We start from the raw sequence: 8,234 nt of genomic DNA, 5'->3' as shown, positions 1-8,234 counted from the left end.
TTCAGTCAATGGCTCACCCATTGACCAGAGAAATATACCAGTGTTGTTGGGTTGTTGGGTCCTATGATGGTAAGTCATCATACAATCATAGAATTGGAGGAGAAGGAAGAAGAGTTCTTTCAAGGGAAATCTTAAGAAATGGTATATTGATTACACTGGTCAGCCCAAGATCATACTAAGATAAATAATTTAAAAGCTTAGAATTTTATTTAAAAGTCAATGGAGACCCAGTAAAAACTCTTAATTAGGAAGATGAAAATCAGATATTTATTTTGAAAAAAAAAAAAAAAAACATTCTGGCTACAATGTACACAGTGATCTAGAAGGGTTGGTGCAGCATGAAATGCAGAAAGTGATTAGAGAAATCCAGGCAGGGAATGGTTTGTAGTTTTATGGTAGCAACTGAGCTAGAGAGAAGGGAAGGAATTTAAGGGAAAATAGGAATGTAGAATCTATAGGATTTGGTGACTGAAATTTGAAAGTTATACAGCACCTAGAGGAGGAAAAGATTTCAAGTACCTGGTATGAAACTTCTGGTTTTGGAGTTAAGTTTTCTATAGAATACACAAGTAGAAATATCAGAAAGATGGTAGAATAGGAAGTCTGTTCTCTCCTTCTGCCCATGGTGATACCAACTCAACAATGGTACATGTGCCAATTTCTTTTCTGAGAAATCCAGAACAATTAAGAGGCTCCTACACCCCAGGAGAGCATGAAATCAGCCACATCAAGGTTGCCGGGAAAATGTGTGCTGCTAATGCTCCATAGGCACGCCCATAAGATCAGTGCAGCACAACTGGGAGAAAACTCCCAGTTCCCAGCTTCTCCCCTGGTGAAGGAAAGAGAAGACTGAAATACACCCCCAATGTGAAGCCTTTTCATGAGGCCATCCAAGGGCAGGTTATCTGTCTTGCTTGAATCTGATTGGACAGGAAACAGCACCAGGCTGAGGGTCAATAAGAACAAGGGCGAAGTTTAGACTAGTACACACTCACTCACCATGGTCCCTTCCCTGGTTCAGTGTGGAATTAACAGAAGAAAAATCGCAGCTCCCAGTTTCTAGTTTCTCCCCAAAGAGGAAAAGAGAGTGTGCATCCAATGATCTGGGTGTCAAGGGAGGAGGTTGTCCAGGCTGTGCTTTCTGTCTCACCTGATATGGAGTGCTGGCACAAGGTGGCAAGCTCTAGATGTCTGGTGCCTCTGAAAATGAAAGAGAGCTGGCAGCTTGCTGCTGCTCCAGAGACCCACAGTACAGCAGACAGAAGCCAGTACCACTTGGTATCCTCTCCCTTGGGGAGTTGGGGGGAGAAAAGAGCAAAGCATCCTTCCAATATTCTGGCTTGTCAGGGGGGCTTCCCAAGTGACTGGCATCTGTCTTGCCTGACTCAGAGCACTAAAGGGACCCATCGTCCTCTAAAAGTCTGTCGAGGGCAGAGGACAAAAGAGAACTGGGCCATTTGTGGCAGCTTCAGAGAACCAGAACTGCAGACAGCCACCAAAGTGATTTAAAAAAAAGAAGGAAAACATGTCATATGCTACCATATGGATTGACCTTGAGGACGTCATGCAAAGTGAAATAAACCAGTTACAGAAGGACAAACACTGTGCAATTCCACTTGTAGGAGATATATAAAGTAATCAAACCCACAGAAGCAAAAAGTAGAATGGCAATTGTCAAAGTCTGTGGGGAGGGAGAAATGGGGTATTGCTGTTTATGGGTATAGAGTTTCAGTCATGCAAGATGAAAACAGTTCTAGAGATTTGCTGTACAACAGTGTACATATAGTTAACAATAATGTACTATACACCTAAAATTTGTCAGGAGGATAGATCTTGTTATGTTTTTTTACCACAATAAAAATGTTTTAAAAATACTGCTAAATTTACCCCTGAGTTTCATGCTAAGAAAGAAAGAAAAAGAGAGAGAGAGACAGAGAGAGAGAGGGTGGGAGAGAGAGAGGAGAGAAGAGAGGAGAGGGAAGTAAGGGGAGGGAGTAAGGGAAGGAAGGAGAAAGGGAGAGAGGGAGGAAGGATCCCATTAACAGGAGGAGCTGCTGCCGGTGCTGGGCCGAGGGACATGGCACAGGGACTGAGTGAGTGACAGACATATCACCAGGCCATGCCACAGCCACTTGGAACCTACAGGGACCCTCTGCCTGAGTATAGAATGAGCCAAGGATACTCAAACCCAGCAGCTATTGCACATGCAGTGGACGATATTCAAGGAGATGACAGATGATGTCTCAGCACAACAGATTTGTCCTAGACCATAAACACAAAGAACAGGATGTACTGTTTCTGGGGGACTCCAAGGTGGAGCAATAGGAGATATGGTGAGAGCTTTTTGCCCCAATTAATGCACTGAATTTTGGAACTGAGGGAGATACAAAATATGTTTTATGGAGACTAAAGAATGGAGAACTGGAGTTTATTATTATTTTTTAAGTTCATTTATTTTGAGAGAGAGAGAGAGAGACAGTGTGCATGTGCTATAGTGGCAGAGAAAGAGAAAGAGAGAGAGAAAGGGAGAGGAAGAGAGAGAATCCCAACCAGGCTCCACACCATCAGCATAGAGCCCAATGGGGGGGCTTAATCTCACAAACCATGAGATCATGACCTGAGCCAAAATCAAGAGTCAGTCACTTAACCGACTGAGCCACTCAGGCAGCCTGAGAACTGGAGATTATTAAACCTAAGGTCATTGTCATTTGGGTAGGAACAAACAACCGTGAAAATATAGTGGGAGAAGTAGGAGGTGGAATCAAGGCCATTGTAGAACTTTACTAACACAAGGCAGCCACAGGCTAAAATCATTGTAATTGTGTTTGTTACCTTGAGGTGAGAAGCCCAGCCCTTTGAGGTAAAAGAACGTCAAGGTGAACTAATTCCTCAAGGTTACCCTGCCAAAGCTGCCAATGTGCAGCTCCTGAATATAGATGGGGGCTTTGTGCACTTGGATGGTGCCATCTCCTGCCAAGATATATTTGATTTTCTGCATCTCACAAGAGGGGGTTACTCAAAGATCTGCAAACCCCTGCACAAACTGATCATGCAGTTGTTGGAGGAAACACCTGAGGAGAAACAAACCACCGCTGCCTAATTGGCTCCCATCAGTGTTAATCACAACCTGGCTTCCTCAGATCACTTATGTCACTAGAACTTCAGAATCTTTCTCTTTCTTAAGGCACTTGGCATTGTAGAATGTTCCTGAATGTTCATATCTAGTGTTTGAAGGGGAGGAGGTATTTGAACTGGTCCTGTACAAAGAAGTTGCGTCTGGCACAGGAGAAAAATTAGCCAAGGAAGATTATTGTTTAAATGTGTTTGAAACCAGAATGGGATTTTCAGTTGTATGTGTGACACATTCATTGAATTGTCATTGTTTTTCCTAGGATAACATCAAACCTAAGTACTGAACAAAATGAAATTTTTTTTTTTCTGGGCCTTCCTTTCCTTCTGTGGATTATGTCATATATAGTAATGATCAGGATTATACCTACTTGGCTTTAGAACAGATGGGTTTTCCAGTTTTTAAGGTTAGCCTTTTGTTTTTATTTTGCTTTACTCGTATATATTCTCAACAATTTCTTAACTTATAGCACCAGATTGAACATACTTATCATTCAAATATGGGAGTGCTATAGTTACAAGTGAATTTATTTTTCCCATGTTAAGTTGTGGAAGATAGGTTTTGCCCCATTTGGGGGGCTCTATGGAAGGCATTATTTTTATGCTGTTGAATATCATGTCTATAACAGACCCAGGCAGGCTTTTCTTCCTTTTCCCTCATACCGTTTTTTTTCTTTTTGTCCTTGACATTACAAGCTTTTAACACATTTTTGACCCAGGACTTCTGTTGCAGGAAATCTAAGTCACCAGCCAGTTACTTGCATGATAATCACTGATATGTAACTCATTCTTGTGTGGTGTTGTGTGCATAGAGTCTGTGAAATGCTATCCATATTCAGAGTTCTGTTTTGTTTTGTTTTGTTTTTACCTTATAACTGTATTATAGTTTCCTTTTTTGAAAAAGAAAAAAAAACACAGAACTCTATTTACCATTCCATAAACCCTGACATTATTTCAAGTTTTATAGTATCTTAAGGTGTATATTTTATTTTTTTATTAGCTTAGTTTTTAAATTATATGAGTCCTAAAAAATTTGGCCTTTTCTCGTGGGGAAACAAATGGAGCTGCTCTTCAGAATAGACATTCTACCTTGATCCCACAATTTTAGTGAAAAAAAAAAACTAGGCTTGTTTAACTTTCAGAGTTTCTCCTTAATGTATTTTCATCTGAGAATTTCTTTCAAGAGAGAGCTCTTTATAATCTTAATGGTTTGCTTCAGCTACAAGAGCTGCCATTTACAAAATAATAGGACAATACATGGCTTCTTGTTCAGTGTACCTATGGAGGACATACAAACTGGATCTCCAAACAAATATTTTAAACTGGACCAGGTGGGCACTGAAGTAACCTGTTAACTAAGGCATGTGTTCTATGTTCTGCTTGCAAAGACAAATGGCAGTGCTTTTGTGTGTGGAGTGGTTGCTGATTTGTGCTAAGAGACACTTCTGAGTGAAAGGAATAGAACTTGGGCTGATTTTTTTCTCGTGAAGCCTCTTTCTAGGAAGTTTTTTGGTCTTGTTTTTTTGTCTTTTTTGTTTTTTAATACATTTCTGAATGTATCATGTCTTCATTAACAACAGAAAATGCACATGATGTTTAACACATTAAAATTTCCTTTCTATAAAAAAAAAAAAGAAATCCAATAACAAGTTTTGAAAATCCTGCAAAAATAAAAGGGAAATATTCACAAGGCAGTCTGATAAATGGATGTGAAACCATGCCTCTTGGTGAAGTATATTACTTGAAATAGTGCATCTGAATAAATAATATTCATTTTTCGTTATCAAATTTCAAACTTAACATTAGAGAAGTAACAGTCACTTTCTATAATTACCCTTGTCTAGACAGATTACTCAAAATCTGAAATCCCTTTGTAGCTAGAATTTTAGGTTGCTCATCTGACAGGCAAAATTTACCTCACGTTTTCTATTAAACCAAGATCTTTATAATACATCATTAAGCTCTTTATCTCCAAGACTGACTTTTAAGATAAAACTAAATTTCAGAAGTAACAGTGCAGAATCACAAATCTGAATGCAACACACACAGGCAATTGTCAGCCTTTCTCTGGCACACCTTGGAAACATTCACAGTAACACAGAGGATCTTAGAATGCAGATTGATTTTTAAATCACTGGTGAGTATCTTGATAAAATATTTTAACTTTATGTAGAATATAACCTATTAATATCCTGAAACACTTTCTTGTTGATTAGATCCTGAAGGAGACACAGGTAGAAGAGGTATAGTGTTGAAAGGCAGGGTTAATTTATACACTGGTCCCACCCATACAAGTTATCCAGGGACCAAGTTGAAAAGACCAATTACTAAGTGAATTAGGAGTATTATATTCTTTTTTGGTTTCAATGGACTCATATAGGTTCCATAAAGTAATAGAAGCCTGGTGTGGGTTACATACAGGCATGTCTTAGCCTCTTCCCACACAAACCCTAGAAAGGTGGAATAATCAAGTAGAAACTGATGTGGGAAAAAAAAGTCAGAAGGAAATGGCAGACAGAACTCAATTTCCTGCAGCCCATTGGCAAATACTTGAGGCTGGCAGAGTTTCTCCTGGAACTCCCTACTACCTTAATGCTAATGCTTTGCTAGAGGGAAAACAACCTTAGCCTGACAATAGCTAGGCCTCCACTATCCTGTGAGTCTGTTTAGGATATGAAAATCTCACTGGAAACTTCCCCTGGACATTACCTCCCTGCAACTCCACAGTATAAAACCAGTCTCATCTCATGGTCTCAGGGCAGCTCTTCCTGCCCATGCGTCCTGTCCTCATGCTTCAATAAAATCACTTTTTGCACCAAAGACATCTTCAAGAATTCTTTCTTGGTTGTTGGCTCTGGACCCCATGAACCCCACTGTCACCCTCAAAAAAGTCACCAGAAACCATGTTAGTAGGACGGTCTAACTGTACCCAAAACCAAGAAGTCTGACAACTAGGTTACCTTGTAATCTTTCAGCAATAGCAATCTGATGAATTTCAAGGTAGAATTGCATGGGGTGCCTGGATGGCTCAGTCAGTTGAGCACCCAAACCTTGGTTTGGGGTCAGGTCATGATCTCATGGTTGGTAAGTTCAAGCCCCTGTCATGTTCTGCACTGTCAGCACAAAGCCTGCTTAGGATTCACTCTCTCCCTCTCTCTGCCCCTCCCCTGGTCTCTCAAAAACAAATAAATAAATAAACTTTAAAAAAAGAAGAAGAAGAAGATATGACTTGTTGTTGACCTTTGAGTTGAACCTAAGCAATCGGAGCCTCCCACTCCCTCCCACTCCTCCTTGGAATATGCACTCCATTTGCCTTCTCTGTTCTTAGAAGCCACCCCAAAGACATAGCCTTGAAAACAAATGAGGTATTAAGACCATATGAACAATGTATGTGACTGAACCCAATGAAGGTCATTATATAAACTTTTAAGATTTGGCAAGTAGGTACAGAAATCCACTAGTTTTACAGCTGCTCAAAACAAGCTTCAAAAGTACCCTTGCTTATTAAAACTGTCCCCTATCAATCTGGAGTGGTATGCTTTCTTTGGCTTCTCCTTGACTTCTGTACTGGACCATGCTAAATTGTCCCAATTTATTATCCTGCTCTTCCAACTTGTCTGCCAGCTACAAAGCTAGCAGAATAATGGACAACTGCACGCCTTTTTCTAACTTCAGCTTTTCTTCCAACTTTCTAAGTCAAGTTTTAGCTTCTAGTTGGGCGTCCATGTCTAGGTGACTGCCGACAGCAGGAGCCAGTCCACTGTAGTGACAATTCCTTTCCTTTCTTTGTCACAGTGCACTGTGAAAACACAGCACATGAAAACAGCCAGTGTTTTCCAAGTGTCCACATACCGACACACAGTCCACTGGCATTTAACATAAGAGCCATCCGCCCCCCCCCCCCCACCCCCGCACACAGACGTTGGTGGCTACCTTGGGATTTCCCCTGTGGATGCTTTGTTCTCAAGGCTCATTACTTTAGTCTCCTGCCTGACTCAGCAATTGTTGGTTTGCAAACTGGTCCTAGCTTTGTGGCTGGCAGACAAGTTGGAAAAGCAAGGTAATAAATTGGGACAATTTAGCATGCTGTTTAGGAAAACTGGGATGGCACAAACTGCTACAGATTAAGGTCTGGGCACTTGTGACAAAGCCTAACTGGGATGCTAAAAGATGGAGTCATTGGAAAAATGAGAATGAAGAGGAGGATGTTATGGTGATTGATAGAAACCGGAAATACCCCATGTTGTCTCACCCCAAATACAAAAGGAAAATTTTAAATAGCAATTATCCCAAAATACTTAAGGGAAAATACATTCTTTCTCTGTCCCTTGAAGTTTTAAATCTTATCGTGTCTTTGAAATGTATATACCCCAGGAGATAACCAAAACATTGCCCACAGAGATTCAAGAAGAAAAAAGCACTGGGAGGAGGGAGGCTATTTAATATTCAGACTATTGGAGGGGCAACTGGGTAGCTCAGTTGGTTAAGTGACTGACTCTTGGTTTTGACTCAGGTCATGATCTCAAGGTTTGTGGGCTCAATCCCTGCATCAGGCTCCAGGGTGCTGGTGCAGAATCTGTTTGGGATTCTCTCTCTGGCTCTCTTGCGCTGCCCCTCCCCTGCTCATGCTCACACACACACACACATACTCTCTCTAAATAAATAAATAAATAAATAAATAAATAAATAAATAAACTTAAATAAAAGACTGTTAGAGAAATTCTCTTGCTTAAAAATCTAATGCACAGCCTTCATAAGATCACAAATACCATGTGAGTTGGTACATGATTTATGGCTAAAGTTTTGGAATGAAGGCTATGGGGTTTCTGTTTGTGTCAGTAGTATGTTTATATATGTCTATGTGTTGCAGGACTTTTTAACACAATACCTGGGATTCATTGTCTCACCACTTCAAATAATTAAAAGGTGGACACAAAATGGGCAAAAAGAATATAAGATTAGGAAGGAAGAAGAGTAGGAAAGCTCTCTTTACAAAGAGGGGACATTTGAAAGTGAATGCCCACCTACAATAGGCAAGCGTCCTTGTTTTATCAGGTTCCAGTTGCCCCACTCTTACCCTCCCCACTTGATCCTTCTCAGGTTTT

The 8,234-nt window shown here is 40.4% G+C and overlaps 1 pseudogene; it reads left to right on the top strand.

The window, feature by feature from the left end:
• The first annotated feature begins 2,167 nt into the window (after positions 1-2,167).
• LOC128777669 (platelet-activating factor acetylhydrolase IB subunit alpha2-like) lies at positions 2,168-3,100 on the top strand (annotated as a pseudogene).
• The last annotated feature ends 5,134 nt before the right edge of the window (positions 3,101-8,234 follow it).

Source organism: Panthera pardus, unplaced genomic scaffold (genome assembly GCF_024362965.1).
Source record: "Panthera pardus isolate Hobbes unplaced genomic scaffold, ASM2436296v1 HiC_scaffold_17, whole genome shotgun sequence".
Lineage (NCBI taxonomy): Eukaryota > Metazoa > Chordata > Mammalia > Carnivora > Felidae > Panthera > Panthera pardus.
The sequence above is the reverse complement of the archived record's forward strand: the minus strand, read 5'-3'. Positions and strand labels throughout refer to the sequence as shown.